General features: G+C 45.6%; 1 protein-coding gene across 4 annotated transcripts in view; it reads right to left on the bottom strand.

The window, feature by feature from the left end:
* LOC309343017 (uncharacterized protein) overlaps positions 1 to 17,995 on the bottom strand; it is a 275,823-nt gene that overhangs the window by 157,328 nt on the left and 100,500 nt on the right. For 2 of the 4 annotated variants that reach the window (XR_014157071.1, XR_014157072.1), the window contains one exon: positions 17,704 to 17,971. The exons of the other annotated variants lie outside the window; for them this stretch is intronic. The gene's annotated coding sequence lies outside the window, so the exon portion shown is untranslated. Of the gene's footprint in view, positions 1 to 17,703; positions 17,972 to 17,995 lie in introns of those variants that run through there. 4 annotated transcript variants of the gene reach the window in all.

Genomic DNA, 17,995 nt, shown 5'->3' on the forward strand with positions numbered 1-17,995 from the left:
TAATTTTGTTTTCTACTCATGGATTGAAAAGGTTGGAAGGTGCAGCTGCTGAATCCTTTAAAAGAAAAACAAGAAGAAGAAGAAAGAAAGAAATTCTAATCTCTTTGAAGTTTTGGATGAATTTCAGACTCAAATCTGAGCCAAATCACAGCAAATGTATTTGCAGCCTTTCAGAACTTCATCAGCTTTTATTCTGAATGGAGCATTACCTGTCTTGTCCCACTTGCCCAGGAGCAAAGTTCTTTCTTGTCTCCTGACTCTGAGCCTTCATGTCAATAATGTTTGAGCTTTATTTCTCTTTTGCTTAAGCCAATGGAATTCGGGGTGGGTTTTTTGTGGCAATATTGTTTAATTGGCCTCTTGAGCTACAAGCTTCTTTCGGTGCAGGGAATTAGTCCTGGACCCTCTTCCTAGCCAGACGTCCCTATATCTGCCTGAAGCCTCCTTCTATTGGCATCTTTGTGGTTTTCCTCCACACAACCTTCTTAATCATTATATAAGTCTCCTGCCATATGCTCTTTGCAGCATGCCCATTCCCACCCCCGGCTGTTACTCTTTTATCCTTGGAAAAAATGCAAAGGAGGACGAGAGTCCATCAACCAGCTGTGGAGGTCATGAGGAGAACACATAGCAGTATGTCGAAAATAAAATATGAAATAAATGAAACAAAATACAGGTGTATAACCTCCTACTTAGCTTTAACTCGTATAAACATGCTAAAACATCACCTTCTGAAAATGCAGAGGCTTGAGAATCCTAAATAGTAGGTGCATAAGAAACCTTCAGTTCCATCTTTAGTTCTATAAGCAGTGAAGTGTTTGTTTTTTTAAAAAAAATCCACCTGCCATTCCTTCAGAATTATCGATCAGTCACCTAAAGGTTTGACATGGCACAGAGAAAGCGGGTAGAGAAAAGGTTTCCTCACTCTCTCATGACGCAAGAACTTGTGAATATCCAAGGAAGCCGAATGTTGGAAGATTCAGGACAGTTAAAGTGCTTCTTCACACAACACACAGCTGAACTGTGGAACACATTCCCACAGGAAACACTGGTGGTCACCAACCTGGGTGAATTGGACAAGAGAATCGGACAGATTCGTGGAGGATAAATGTTTCAGGGCATTATCAATGGCTAATGCCTCTGCAGTCAAAAATTGTATGCTTCTCAGTACCAGTTGCTATAAACATCAGGAGGGGAAAGTGCATGGATCTTGCTTGCAGGTTTTCCACAGTCATCTGGGCGGCCAATGTGAGAACAAGATGCTGGACCAGATGGGCCTTTGGTTTTCCTTACAGTCTTACATTTGAGAAGGTATGGTTTTTCATGCACACATTTTGCTTGTGATCACTCGCTATGTCGGCGGTTCTCAACCTGTGGGTCCCCAGATGTTGTTGGACTACAACTCCCATCATCCCTGAGCTCTGGCCTTACTAGCTAGGGGTGATGGGAGTTGTAGTTCAACATCTGGGAACCCACAGGTTGAGAAAGGCTGCTCTATGTGATCACTCATTATTGGTTACATTAAATCACTCGTTATTGGTTACATTTTAACCTTGATTTTTGAAGAACCCAAAGGAATCTAGCACCCTCCCTCAGGTGTTCCAAATAGGGCTAAATTAAACATGTGATGAGGGACAGTGGTGTGAGCGTGGTAGCTCTACCTTCTCTCTGTTGCTGTTTTCATGGCCTTCCAACTCATGGAATGCAGCTGTCTGCAGTGGGGAGCCCATTGTATCTGCAGAAAAGCAGGGTTCTAAAATGTGTGGGAGGCCTCCATTGATACAAAATACTATATGAAGCATTATCCATGCTGCACCCCTTGCCAAAATAACCCTATTTTGACTACCTGAAATTATGTTGGCATCTCAACTACAAAAAGAGGTATTCTAACTAAGGGTGCTAGAAAATTCTGTCAGAAATGGAAACGAGATCAGAAATTGTTGCAATTTGCATGTTTGTCAGATGTCAGGATCAGAAATCACACTATTACCACTTCTGAGTCCACAGACATGTAAACAATTACATTATTTTTCTGCATTTCTTGTTGTTTCCCTTCTATTGAGATGCAGTGAAAATGATTACTTAATGAATTACTTTACCTTTGGCCATAGCAGATAGCAAAACCACTAGCAAAGGTTTTAGCAGAAGCTGAACTGCAGCAGATTGGAAACAGCACTGATTGTGGCAAACACAGGACAGAACAGAAATTGCTGCCTCCTTACATCCCAAATTCTAACACAGGGTAATATATCAGTAAGATACAGATAGAGCAACTGAAACTACCATACAGCATTAATATCTTCAGGCTATGAATCAAAACCCCTTAGAATCTGGGTTCCATCTCAGGCATCTCCCTGATCATAAGTTTTCTCATAAATTCTTTACAAGCTCCTCTGAAAGTTGGTCGGTTCGGGTAGTTCATCACCAACCAGCCGTAGGCATTTAAATATGCTAAGTATGAAGGGAAGGCGAAACATTCCCTGCTGTTACTTCCATGTGACTAGCCACCAAAACAACCCTTCAGCAATTATAGCTCCTCTATTCACAGGGTTGAGCAGCACGGTGCTGTTGACCCCTGACCTCGAGAAGAGGGGGATAACAGGGTCAAATACCAACCTATTTATGCTGAGCAAAGGCAGACATGTCTCCAAATGTAAAGACGCCTTGTCTGGTCTCCCCAAAGCAAGTATAAAATGAAATAACTCTCATTCACATTCTTTCCCACAATGAAATTCTCTCATTCCTTGTTTGTTTGTGAGGTTTACTGAGGGACCAGGATACAAGAAGCGGCCTGGAACTGCATTCCAGTCTTTTAAATACACCATTGCAAGAGTTTTGGAATTAAGGATAGCAGTGTATAGTTTCAACAGAAATGAATTATTTAAGTAGTGTGGTTTTTAAGGGAGTTCTTAAAGAGTCTTGCGGTGCCACAGACAAATAATAATCTTTAAACAGAAAACAGCTTCAAGTCTGCTTTCCAGCTACTGTTAAGAATATCACATGTTACAATCTAAGAATGTTATTTTGCTACAAGACAAGGTGACACTGAGCTATGGAGATAATGCAAGAGCATTGGAAACAGAAAGCTGGGTGGAATGCCATTCCAAACACTTTTTTTATGACTTAATAACAAATGCAAATAACGGCAGCAACTTTGGAACATAGGTTGCAAATAAAAACCTATCATTTTGTGTCATTTTGCGGGGTGAAACTTAACTTTTGCAAATTTCTTCAGTGAAGGGTCTTAAAAATATTTTTTGGGGTGTGAGGAATTCACATCTACTATTATTTTTGTGGCTAGACAAGATTTAACTTGTCTCCGTTTGATGAAGAAGCACATAAGCTGCTTCTGGAAAACCAAAGAATTTTAATTTTACCTTATGAAAATGTAAGATAATGCTAAAAAAATTATATAGAACTGCAAGTACTTATGAATCATTTTTAATTATTTCTTTGCAATTTCACAGACATTTTACTTATCAAGCAAAACTAAGTTATATTTATTAAGCTCAAATATCTTTGGAATTCCCAGGTCATGTTACAACTTGTTAGCACCCCTCATTTTTTTGAATTTCCATAATATCCAGTCACTTTGCACATTCACCAGGCCTCAAGGAGAATAGGCACATACTGTAATAATTTGATGAAATGTTGAGGAGGGTCCATTAGAACTGTGACAGGGGTAAAAGTTTCATCTTCCTGTAAATTCCCTCACACTGTTCAGCTGACTGGGGAACAAGTGAGAGTGCTTAAAAGGGGGCTGGACTGTAAAAAACGGGATCCTCTGAAGGAAGGGTAGGATATAAATTTAATAAACAATAAATAAATATTTATCTGGAGCCCTGACCCACTTATTCCTTCTGTTTTGCTGATGAATGGAAGGATACATTGTGAGTCATGTAAGATTAGTCAGCAAGCCTGAAGCAGCCCAGAAAGCACAGACTGCACATCTGAACAAGAAATATGGGGGAAGGCATGTTTCTTGGAGACTATGCATATTGACCAGAGAATGTACAAATGCAGTTGAGATATGTACACAATTTAGTCACTATATGCACATTCCCCAAGGCCTGTTGGGGATTATTTACATTGACAGGAAAATGTACACAATTCCATCTTCATGGGAAAATTACTGTATGTGCACATTTTCCACAAGGCCTGGTGACTGTGCCCAATGGCTAATTATTATGCACATTAACTTCTCAATTTGCATTGCCTTTAACATATATACACAAACAGTTCTGAGGCAATGATCAGCCATCACAACGCAAAAACTAACCAGTAAAGTCCCATGCGTTATATCTACACAGTGTAGTCCTTCAGTCGCACTAAAGAAACACAAAATAGTATGAATGAAAAATGCAGAATTCTCCTTCAAGCTTCCTCATGGCGCTAACACTTATAAAGCAGCTTTCAAAAAATAAAATTGTCAGAATGAGGATAACCATCAAAATAGCAACAAAGAATCTATCATATACATGATCTGTCCTACTGCTTGGCCACAACAAATGCCAAAGAAGCTATTAAACACGAGGGGAGGGAAATTAAAATTAGGGGTGGTATCCAACAAACATGTCCCATCAGCACAAGGATCTATGTGTGCACAATGGAACTTCCCCCCTCCTCCCTCACACACACTGAATTTGTTCACACAATTCTCCACAGCAGATTTGGGAGTGTGCAGGCTGTGCATGGGAAGGGAGAGGAGAGTTCTACTGCGCAGATGTAAATGCTTGCACTGACAGGGCACACCTCGGTCTTAGGCTGCAACCCTATTAGGCTGCAACCTTAGGCTGCCACCTGAGGGACTTTAGGATTCACCAGGAGCCTCACAAGCAGAAAATCAGATATGTTGTTTCCAACACATATGTCTGCAGAATCTGCCGACAGAGCCATTTTGCTAATGAATACACATGCCAGCAGAATTATATTTTATCTATTTATTAAAATGGCCAGAACACAGCACAGTTGTGGATGGGACGTGGGTGTCCTGTTCAGGTCCCATTTAGTAAGTCCACAGACAGGGTAAGGCAGGGGTCAGCAAACTTTTTCACCAGGCGGCCGGTCCACTGTCCCTTAGGCCGGACTATATTTTGAAAAATAAAAATAAAAAATGAACGAATTCCTATGCCCCACAAATAACCCAGAGATGCAACTTAAATAAAAGGACACATTCTACTCAGGTAAAAACACGCTGATTCCCGGACTGTCCGTGGGCCAGATTTAGAAGGCGATTGGGCCGGATCCAGCCCCCAGGCCTTAGTTTGCCTACCTGTGGGGTAAGGTAATGCAGTTCTTGCAACACCAAGGAGAGCTCTCAGGGAGCAACTACAATGAAGTCTGGAGGTGAGTGGAGGCCTTTTGAGCCTCTGCCTCCAGTCCACCTCTTCTTGGCTCTATCCCCTTTGTTGGAGAGGTACAAACTCTCCAAGGGTCAAACCTCTGACCAGAGGACAGATGTTCCACTTTTACTTTGTGGTCTCCAATCTGCTGCAGTCCTTGCACTGTTGGATTGGTGGGATAACCTGAGAGGCACTAATTTCTTGGGCCCAAGGGAAGACACATGTGAGTGCCATGGGGTTCATGGGCCCAGGAACAACAAAGGGCCCAGGACAGAACCTTGTGGCACCTCATTTGGCCATTTTTTCCCAGGATGACAAAGAACCATTGGTGAGCACTGTTTGAATTTTGACAGTCAACCAGCTACAAATCCACCAACAATTACATCATCTAGTCCACATTTTACCAGCTTCTCTGCAAGAATATCATGGGGGACTTTGTCAAAAGCCCTCCTGAAATCAAAATACACTACATCCACAGAATTCCCCTGATCAATCAAGCTTTTATCAGGAAAAGAAGTGAGATTCATTTGGTATGACTTATTTTTGAGAAACCCATTATGGGTCTTAGTAATCACAGCATTCTTTTCTAAGTGCTCACAGAATGACTGTTTAATTATCTGTTCTAGGACCTTTCCTGGTACCAATATCAAGCTAACCAGTTGGTAGTTACCTCAGTCTTCTCCCCCCACTGTTCTCAAAAATTATTTCCTGGTTTGTTTTGAACTAGAAAAGCTTGCTCCAGTTTGTTTCCCATCGTCTTCTTGCTGAAAACTGAGTGAAGGAGCTCTTTTCAAGCCTGAGAATTCCCTTACCACTATCCTGTACTAAATTTTGAGAGAGACTTGGCTGTGTGGCTGAGTCGTTATCTGTCAGTATAAATATTTTGCTACAGAACCAAACCGGGTGCTTTTTATTAGCTTTATAAATCCAACTGAGTCAACAAGTAAATAAATAGAATAAATCTTTGTTCTGTTTTCAGAACCCACCAAGGGTTGTTGTCAGGGAATGGGGCTGGGTTTTCTTTGGAACAGCTTATTTTTGCTAATCAAAACCTCCAGCATAGATCTCATGAAGTGAAATGGAAATGGTCTCCTCCTGGCAAATTGTCTTGTATGAATTACTTTTGTTTGTGTTTGGTTTCCCTATCACTGTCTGTTTATATAGCATGAAATGCAGAATAATAGAAGACTGAGTATTTACATTCTCTCCCGGGTAATTTAATCCTGACCACAATTCTCCTGATGTGCCGCAGCACAATTACATTCTACAAACATGGATCGTTGCAACGCAGTGATGCATAGATGTTCCGGTAATCATTTCTGCATTGCCATGCAGTTAATTCATTGGGGCCTTCGAGGCAGCAGTGTTGGATTGCTTTAGGCAATTACTGCTATTTATTATTTCCAACATCACCCACAACATGATAGGTGCTTTGCCAATACACAGCAGGCACCATCCTGGCACCAGGGAGAGTGATAAAAATTGGCCTGATTAGAAAAATATCACATCTTATTAAACTTCCCATGCTTTCCATTTTATTATGATTGAGCTTATAGGACTTTTTCACTGAGTGTTATAATCAAACTGTGGAGGTATGCATATATTTAGAGAAGCGTCGCTCCAAACCTTACACCACATGCTGTGAAGTGCACCTTAATGAGATTTGCATCTTCCTCAATCTGGCTTCCATAAGTAAAGACTGGGAAGGGAGAAGAGATTTGCTCTCGGAAACTCATAGAACCTGCAAGAAGGGCTTCCATTGCACCAGATTTGCTCCTAAACATTACAGTCGGTTTCCCTAATTTAGCACATATTATGCAAGGCACAATCTCTGCCGGTCAGAAGATCAATTTCACAGCTCTCTCTGTTATAATCATAGTTAAAATGTTAAATGATTAATCTGAAGGTTACCTGTAAGTTTTGTTAGAATAACATTCTTGGGAGGGGGAGTAAGAAGGGCAGTTGTTTGTGGAAGAAACTCTGAAGGTATAGCACAAAGACGTACAGCAACTTTTAGATCAGTGGATATAAGTACAATAGCTCTGGAGAATCTGGAATAGAAAGCCCTGTTGAAATGGACAGGTCTATGTACTGCAGAGAGGATATGTCCTAAGCTAGAAGATTTGACCTTGAAAAATTTCAGTACCTTAACACAATGTCAGTAGCTGCTGTAATGTACACACGGCTGCCCTGTGTGGTAAATTGCTAAACTACAGGAGCCAGTGAAGTACCTTCTTAACTGCGTCTGCACCCCGGGCTGACTATGGGATCCTCATTCTAGACAGGAAGCAGAGGCGGATTTAGGAGGGTATAAGCAGTTCTGTTGCACCGGGTGCAGAGCATTGGTGGCACCACCAGGGATGCCACAACCATTATTTACAATGTATCATGACAGAAGGAAGGGCGCCAGATTTTGCCATTGCACAGGGCACTGCTGAAATTTGAGACTCCAGGTTCTGCCATTGCAGGAAGGAATATAAAGGTCTTCCCTTGCCAGCTTCGCTTCGCTTGAGCAACAAGGTATTTTGGAGCTCTGACATGTTCCTGCATCCTTGATTATTCTACAGCTATGCAAGCTGAGGCTTACAGCTCCGGCCTAGATTTCTGATGATACTAAAAAGTTTGGGCTTGTTAAAACATAAAGAAGATCGCGAAGAGCTCCAAAAGGACCGATCCAAACAGAGTGAATGGGCGGTAAAGTGGCAAATGCAATTCAGTGTAAACAAATGTAAGGTGATGCATGTCAGAACAAAAAAAGGAAAAAAAGTAACTGAAAAGAAAACTGCTGATAACATAGTGCCATTATACAAATCTGTGGTGCTACCGCAATTGGAATAATGTGTACAGTTTTGGTTATCTTACCTCAAAAGGGGTATTATAGAGCTTGAAAAGCATTCTGAAAAGGGCCACCAAAAATATCAAGGGAATGGAGCAAATTCCATAAGAGAAAAGATTGTGGCATTTGGGACCTTTTCGTTTAGAGGAAAGGGGAGTAGTAGGTGACACAACAGAAGTTTATAGAGAGTGGATGGAGAAAGGTTTTTCTCACTCTCTCATAACATTAGAACTCATGAACATGCAATGAAGCTGAAGGTTGGGAGATTCAAATAGATAAAAGTGCTTCTTCATGCAGCTCTGTGGAACTCACTCCCACAGTGATGGCCACCACCCTGGATGATTTCATGGAGGAGAAGCCTATCAACATCTACCAGCCACAAGGACCATGATCCATCCCCATTGTCAAAGACAGGATGCCTCTGAATACCAGATGCTGAAAACTGAAGGTGGGAAGAGTGCCATTGCGCCCATGTTCTCTTTCCAGGTTTCCCACAGGCTTGTATCTGGCCACTGTGAGAACAGGGTGCTGGACTAGGTGAGCCATTTGCCTGATTTAGCAGGCTTTTCTTAGGTATGAGACCACTAGATTGCCAAAGACAGCACTGGAGTACTTTCTGGGCCCTGGTTCTCCATTAGTGTCAAAGAGGAAAGTTCTTGGGATTCCATTTAATGCCCAGTATTCACCAATTGAAATATTTTTTTTAGGGAAAAACCAAACCAAACCTGAGATAACTTAACAATAGGACAAGGCTGCGAGGGCTAAGAGCACTAACTCTTAGTATTCACATGCATTGTGTAGCTATACAAATGCACAAGAGGCCCTTTCAACAAAGAGCGAGGGGAGCATCCAAACTGCAGCAGTCTGATTGGTCCTAGAACAATAGGATCCAAAAGGCAGCAGTCTGATTGGTCCTAGAACAATAGGATTCAGAATGCAGCAGTCTGATTGGTCCTAGAACAATGCAGCAGTATGATTGGTTGGCAGGAACCACCCAATCATGCTCCAGATTGAAGTGAATCCACAACCTGATTGGTTTACAGTACAATTCCGGAATTAGCCAATCATGTGCAGCCCATTGTGTAGATAATGTATATAAGGCAGATACTTTGAGGGGACTTTCATTCATTCCTCCTCACCACTATGAGCTGAATAAAGAGCATGAAATCACTTTGCGACTCTGAGTATATTTCACTGGCGATGAAGGTGGGATCCCGCTGAGCTGACTGCCACACACAGCACCGCAGCACCGCCACCTGCCGCACCGCTGCCTCGCACCGTGTATCCAGGCTTCAGCTCCGGGACACAAGGAACTCAGAATGGCAACTGACAGCAACTTCTCGCCGTTCAACCCAGCATCTGGAGACTGGGAAGCGTACGCCTCCCGTTTCACCTTCCTCCTAGAAGCCAAAGGGGTCACCGATGATGAAGACGCCAAGAAGAGGGCAATATTCTTCAGCGTCTGCGGAGAGGAGACATTTGAAATCGCCCGGGCTCTCCTTGCGCCTGAAGACGTTGCTACTGTTCCATACAAAACAATAATGGAACAGCTGACGGGGCACTTTTCGCCACAGCCCTCAGTGGTGGCTCGTCGAAATGCCTTCTACGCAAAGCGGCAAGCCCCTGGGGAAACCATAACTGGGTTTGTGACCTCTCTCCGCCAAGCCGCCCGGTTCTGCAACTTCTCAGAGCTGGAGAACATGCTTCGTGACCGCCTCGTCGGTGGCCTGAGGGATGAGAAGCTGCAACGACGCCTCTACGCTAAGAAGAACCTAACGTTCCAGGTCGCTCTGGAGGAGGCCCTGGCAACGGAAGCTGCCGAGAGGTCGACACAAGAGGCACGGCCGAGCCAGCCGTCCCAACCGAGGGTCCACCATGAAGACCTCACCGACGACTCAGGATCTGACAGGGAGGAGGTGCACCGAGTACAGCAGCGCACTCAAGCAGCCCACATACCACAGCTGCCTCGACGAGAAGGAGGGAACTGCGCAAGCTGTGGAGAAAGTCATGAGAGGAGGACCTGCCGTTTCCGCAATGCAGAGTGCAGACAGTGCAGAAAATCGGGACACATCGCCCGGGTGTGTCGGGCTCGGCCCACCCGACACCAGGCATCAGACGACCAATCCAAGAACCCCAGGTCCCGGGGCCCAACGCACCAAGGCAACTCGACAGAGCTCACGGACTTCCAGGTATACCAGTTGCCCCACCCCAACATAGAGAAAATTTATGTAGAGGTACAGATAGAGGGGGCCCCATGCCGCATGGAGCTTGACACGGGTTCAACTCTATCCATAATCTCGGCAAGGACCTTAAGGAAACTGTGTCCTACTGGGGGTCCCAAACTCAGGCCGGCCCCATTCACCCTCCGGGACTTCCAGAAACGTAAGGTCCCCACAATGGGGGTGGGGACCTTCAGGGTGCAATACCGAGGGCGGACGCGGCAACTGGACTTGCTTGTGGTCAAGGGCCCCTACATTAGCTTACTGGGATTGGCATGGTTGGGACCACTGGGGCTAGCTGTCACCGGGGTGAACCACACTAGCTTACAAGTGGACGTGGACGCCATATGCAAGGAATTTCCGGGGGTTTTCGATGGGAAATTGGGACAGTATACGGGCCCCCCCATTGCTCTACAGCTTGACCCCGCAGTACGACCAGTCAGGCTCAAGGCCCGCCGGGTCCCGTTCGCTCTGAAACCCCGTATAGACGAGGAATTGGACCGGCTCGTGGAGCAAGGAGTGCTGGAACCGGTACCTAATGCCCCCTGGGAAACCCCAATCGTCACACCTGTCAAGCCTAATGGCTCAGTCCGCATCTGCGCAGACTACAAATGTACCATAAACAAGGCCCTCACGGCCCATGCATACCCAGTGCCAGTGGTCAGCCATGTCCTTGCCACCCTGGCTGGGTCGAAAATTTTTGGCAAGCTGGACTTGGCCCAAGCATATCAACAGCTGCCAGTAGATGAGGCAACAGCAGAGGCACAGACGATTGTGACGCACAGAGGAGCATTCAGGGTAAAGCGGCTGCAATTCGGTGTCAGCGTGGCACCAGGCATATTCCAGAATCTAATGGACTCTCTCCTTAAAGGGATTCCTGGCGTCACCCCCTTCTTCGATGATGTGTTGATTGCCGGGCCCACACCAGAGGAGTTTGAGGACCGCCTCCGCACCGTTCTGCACCGTTTCCAGACAGCGGGTCTCAAGGTAAAGCGGGAAAAATGTCTACTAGGAGTGCCCCAGGTGGACTTTCTGGGATTCATGGTGGACGCAGAAGGGGTCCACCCGACTGGGGACAAGGTACGGGCCATTTGTGATGCCCCAGCGCCCAGGAACAAGACTGAACTTCAGGCCTTCTTGGGACTATTGAACTTTTACCATTCCTTCCTTCCCCACAAGGCGGCGGTAGCGGAGTCCCTACACAGACTCCTGGACAAGCGGGCCCCTTGGGTGTGGGGCCATCGCCAGGAGGCCGCATTCCAGGCAGTCAAGGACTTGCTTGTCTCAAACTCGGTCTTGGCACACTTCGACGAGAGGCTGCCGGTGGTGCTAGCATGCGACGCCTCACCCTATGGCATTGGCGCTGTCCTGGGACACCAACTCCCAGATGGAAGAGAGGTACCGGTGGCATACTTTTCCCAGACACTCAACGCAACCGAGCGGAACTACTCACAAATCGACAAGGAGGGCCTGGCAATCGTGAAGGGAGTAAAAAAATTCCATGATTTCTTGTATGGGCGGCCCTTCACCGTGGTGACTGACCACAAACCGTTGCTTGGCTTGTTTGCCCCCGAAAAGCAGACCCCCCAAGTGCTGTCTCCTCGTGTCCTCAGGTGGTCAATTTTCCTTGCCAGCTACCAGTATGCACTGATTCACCGCCCTGGGAAGGCGATGGGCCATGCGGACGCCCTCAGCAGGCTACCACTACCAGAAACAGGCCCCGACCCGGCACCTGCACAAGAGGTTATGAGCCTGGAGCTGCTTCCCGACCGCCCCATTCAGGCACAAGAAGTTGCACACCATTCCAAGAAAGATAGGGTCATCTCCCGGGTCCTGGACTGGGTGTGGAGGGGATGGCCCAGCAGCAGCCCCGGGCCAGAATTCGCCAGCTACACAACCCGCAAACATGAACTGTCGGCCCACAAGGGGTGCCTGTTATGGGGAAGCAGGGTCGTTGTTCCCCAGCCCCTCCGCAAAAGGGTCCTCACAGCCCTACACGAGACACACCCAGGGGTAGTAAGAATGAAGGCCCTTGCCAGGAGTTATGTGTGGTGGCCGGGGATCGACGGAGAGATAGAGGCCTGGGTCAAACACTGCCAGGCCTGCCAAGAATCCCGCCCAGACCCCCCAAGGGCCCCAGTCCAGTCCTGGGAGTCTGCCCGAGCACCATGGTCACGCCTGCATGTGGACTTCGCTGGCCCCTTTCAGGGGAAAACATTCTTCATAGTGGTGGACTCCTACACCAAATGGCTGGAAGTCGCACTGGTACCATCCACTTCTACATCCGCAGCCATCCGGGTACTACGCAGGCTGTTTGCAACGCACGGGCTCCCTGACACTCTCGTCTCAGACAACGGGACTGCATTTACGTCAGGAGAATTCCAAACCTTCACAGCGCAGAACGCCATCCGCCACATCCGTTCGGCGCCATTCCACCCTGCCACCAATGGCCAAGCAGAACGCATGGTGCGGACCACCAAGGACACCCTTCGCCGCATGACGCAAGGGGATTGGGAGTACCGCCTTGCCACATTCCTTCTAGCACAGCACAGCACCCCCAGCTCAACGACTGGCCGGAGCCCCGCTGAACTACTAATGGGTCGGCGCCTTGCAATCAGATTGGACCGCCTTCACCCCGATAGAGCTCAGGATGAGGTAGGGGTGGGGGAAGGCAGGAACCCCCGGACCTTCGAGGCCCAGGACCCAGTGTACGCAAAGAATTTTGGGGCAGGCCCTGCATGGGTACCCGCCACAGTCACCAGGGTCACTGGCCCCGTGTCGTACGAGGTGCTAACGGATGGGGGGCAATGCTGGCGCCGCCACTGTGACCAGATACGGCGACGATTCCCGGGAGAAAACCAGGAGGAGGAGGACAGGTCAGAGGAGTCCCAGGGGAACAGTGGGGCAGTGAGGCCCATAGAGCAGCAGGGGCCAGCAGGAGAGGCAGAACCAGTAAATACAGAGAGGTCCCGGGAGGCCGAAAGGACACCGGAACCAGAACCACGACTGAGCGAGCCGGTTGCGCCAGACCAAACAGCCCCATCACAGCCAGCATCCTTGGAACACGAGCCAGAACCAGAACCCCGGACCAGGGAACACCCCAGGCCGCAACGCACACGTAGGCCGCCAGCGTACCTTGAGGACTATGAATGCGACCTCCCGGGCAGGACTGGAACTTAGAGGGGAGGGGTGTTATGTACTGAGTCGAATAGGATCCAAACTGCAGCAGTCTGATTGGTCCTAGAACAATAGGATCCAAAAGGCAGCAGTCTGATTGGTCCTAGAACAATAGGATTCAGAATGCAGCAGTCTGATTGGTCCTAGAACAATGCAGCAGTATGATTGGTTGGCAGGAACCACCCAATCATGCTCCAGATTGAAGTGAATCCACAACCTGATTGGTTTACAGTACAATTCCGGAATTAGCCAATCATGTGCAGCCCATTGTGTAAATAATGTATATAAGGCAGATACTTTGAGGGGACTTTCATTCATTCCTCCTCACCACTATGAGCTGAATAAAGAGCATGAAATCACTTTGCGACTCCGAGTATATTTCAGGAAAGTTCTTGGGATTCCATTTAATGCCCAGTATTCACCAATTGAAATATTTTTTTTAGGGAAAAACCAAACCAAACCTGAGATAACTTAACAATAGGACAAGGCTGCGAGGGCTAAGAGCACTAACTCTTAGTATTCACATGCATTGTGTAGCTATACAAATGCACAAGAGGCCCTTTCAACAAAGAGCGAGGGGAGCATATTTTAGCATATCCCATAAATCATATGCACTTACAAATGGCCTAGCTGTTCATTGCTGCTAGTGTAAACACTGCTCTGTTCTCATCCAACCAAGAAAAGAAGCAGGAGGAATTGACTTTGACAAATGTAAACTATTCAGCGTTTGTTGGCAGGATTCATTTTACATCAGTCAACAACAATTCTGCCAGGACTGCTAAACATCTTTGGGGAGTCCACACCCTGACAGTGATTTCTACAAAATATCCCAAGGAGAACCACAGGCTGAAGAAAAGTGCTAGTATAAATTTAGCTGGAACTTTCCAGGATAATCTTTCAAATCTTTGGCAATTCAGGCCAGATATAGACAGTGACAGTCAATGGACTTATGCATACCCTCCAACATTTCTCCGATTAAAATAGGGACATCTTATTTGATAATGATGGATGGTGATGATGATATATATATATACCCCACCCTTTTGACTGGGTTGCCCCAGCCACTCTGGGCTGCCTCCAACATATATTAAAACCTAATAAAGCATTAAACTTTTAAAAACTTCCCTATGCAGGGCTGCCTTCAAATATCATCTAAAGGTTATATAGTTACTTATCTCCTTGGCTCGGGGATCGCATAACACCATATCCTCCAACATTTCTCTGGTGAAAATAGGGATGTCCTATCAATGAAAAGTAGTACATTCTGGGATCAAATCAGAAACTGGGATGGCTTCTGTAAATCCAGGACTGTCCTTGGAAAATAGGGGCACTCGGAGGGTCTGATTATTTTCAGTAAGACTCCACATCACCTCCCACTAAATTTGGTAGATACCTGAAGGCCTTTTCATACATTATATTGTCTCAAATAGAAATTAATCTCTGCAGAAAACAAAATTTTATCTGGAATGTTTGAAGGGTGGCATGGGGGGGCAGTGGTAACTTTCAAATATGTGTACCCAATCCTATAAAAAGTACTCACAACTTCCTTCATGCATTACAGTACTCCCAGCATGTCAGCTACTATGGGCAATAATAGTTTGATTTGAAAGTTGTTGCATTTGGCACTCTAATTGCATTGACTTTAGGCCTTAATAGAAATGGAATAATTGAATAACCCTGTTTTAATGGCAGGTTTCTGTTTTGGTATACTACTACTACTACTACTACTACTAATAATAATAATAATAAATTTTTATTTATAACCCACCCTCCCATATTAAAGTTTGCTGCAATCCAATCATGTCATAGTAAGGTTTGGGGTTATGTTGACTTCTTTCCCTGCAGAGGTGGTAAATCTATTTAAGTGTCTGCCCCCAGAAATGGATAGAACTAGAAGGCTTCTTGATGGACTCACCCCAGGGATTCCCCAGGGAATCTCCAGATGACATGGCTGCTGCTTCTTTCAAAGCCTAAATTGCTCAGAGGGATACTGAAATAATTTGAGCTGTTGGCACAAGACCATGAGAGCACCATCTTTCATTCCATTGGGAGTGAAAGTCCATCATTGTACAGTACAATCCCTGGAGGATACTGCCTCCCCCACTGGGGAGCTGAGAATTGCCAAGGCTGTAGGAGAAACCTTGAGAAAGGACAGAAGGAAAGAAGATCTTTGGCTACCTCATATTTAAGCCTAACACAACCCACCCTGTCACAAATCCTTAGACTCTGCTGACTTCTAAAGATTAATTGAATTTTCACCCACACACACCCTTCCTGAAACTTACAAAAACTGCTGGGCTGAATACCCTCAGTGGTGACACCCTGTAAGTGGTATTCCCCTCCCTAGCAAGACGCACCTGGCACCAACATTGCTACCTTTGGGGCGCAAGGCTAATTTCATTCCCCTTCGCTTTTCCATGTATTATTTTTAACATGTTGTTATTATATGCAATGTTTGTATTTCATATTGGTTTTGTAAGACGCCTTGAAAGCTCTACATAGAAATTGTTCAAATTGACCAAATGAGCAAACCAGTAAATAAATAAACCAGATGCATCTCTAAGGAGAAGAAATAGCCCTGATAGTAATTACCAGGTATGATTTGCTATATCACTTTCTGTGCCTCCTAATCAGCACTTCCTCAGCAAGATAACCATGAGCACAAACTTGATTCTGAGTAGACATGATTAGTGTTGTCCTGTACAGATATCCTTTTACTCTTCTTTCCTTTCCTTTTTTTAAAGTATATTTCCATACTAGGTTGCAAACTAAGCCCGCAGTTTGTGCACATTCAGCTTTACATGTATGGGCAAATTTTTAAAAAAATTAAAAAGGGGGCAGAAAGGGGGTTCCTGGAAAAATGACTTTGGTAATCCTACCCACCATTGAACCCAATGGGTTTTGACTATACATGATTTGGCTTTAGGTGCAATCCCCAAAATGTAATCTCTATGGAGGTTATGGGGCTATGGTACTCCGATGTTATATTAAACCTGGAAGCAATTGGTATTTTGCCTTCTCAGTTAAAGACTCAAGGTGGAGCCGCTATACTAGCTTTTTCGAAGGTGGGTCACTGTTGCTTACCAGGGAGGGCAAGGTGGCAGTGAGATTGCCATGATGCTAATGCAACAGCAGGAGTGCCAGTTTGGCTCCACCGGACCATTTGCACTGCACCAACTTCCCCGCTGCCTCTCCCCTTAACCTCTCAGTAAGCAACAGTGACCTAACTGCCAGGAAGCTAGTGTAGCCTCCCCCCCCCCCCTTCTGCAGCAGAGTGCATCATTTTTAGACTTTTGGCCTTTAAGCGATAATTTCCAGGTGGATCCTTCCTTAACTGCAGCTTCACAGCCAGATCAGCCTTCCCATAACCTCTAATTAGTTCACAAAACCTTTTTTAAAAAAATATTCTTGTACCCATCTCTGTATCTCTTTAACTTGGGGACAAGCATTTCCTTGAACACAGCATGCTCGGTTTTTCCAGCTTGTGGTGCCAGAAAGGAGGGATTACATTTTGGCTGCTGGCTGCCTTCCAAACTATTTTAAACTCTATTCCCCCATGTCTTTGCAAACACATTGATCTTTAACAGTCTCAGCATTTCCCAAGTTTCAAGGCTCAACGCTGATATTATTCTAAAACCAGATTTATACTCTTAGGAGACAATGCTCTCAGAAATATCGTGGTGCTAACAGTAAGGCCCCTTCCTAGACATCTAATTGGGTCCTAGAGATTCATTTCTTTATCTGGGGTAAGCAAGGACTGGAGGGTGACTGGTAAAGCAATGTGCTATTATTGAGCCATGTTCACCAAATGATGACTACGCCCTCCTCCCCACACAACCTGAATAAGGGGTCTGCAGGAGCATTGTTCTTACAGACTTCCCATATTTCAAATAGGAAGTACTAAGGTGAGCATCTTTCTGCTGACACCACCTTTTCAAACCGTGAAATGTATCATGCACAATAAGCACTCTTCAAATCAGGACAAAAATAGCTCCATGGTGTAAAGGTTGATACTTTATTTTTGCCTCCAAGGGTAGCGCAACATGCTGGTCTTGCATGTAGGCAAATTAGTTTTTCTTCCAGAAGATGCTTCATCAATTCTCCCTCAACTGATACCAATGTGGCTGCCAATATCAATATCCCACAGAAGAGATAACAGGAGAAGTGCTGGAGCGAGGTGGGAGATGTGCTGGTGTTTTGTTTGTTTTTTTAAGGTAATTTGGCTCCTGCCTCTCAAGGTATTTTGGTTTATTGCAGCATTACGCCTCTTCCTGGTGCAATACTGCACAAATTTCGCACACTGCCTTACGAAGCTGTTTTCCTCCATAGCAGTTGAGCCCCCACCCCAATATTAAGCATTGCGGACACTGACTTTGGTTCCCGCTGTAATCACTGTCCTGGTAGATCAGATGCAAAACAGC

Source organism: Podarcis erhardii, assembly GCF_964252035.2.
Source record: "Podarcis erhardii genome assembly, chromosome: 5".
Classification (NCBI taxonomy): Eukaryota; Metazoa; Chordata; class Lepidosauria; order Squamata; family Lacertidae; genus Podarcis; species Podarcis erhardii.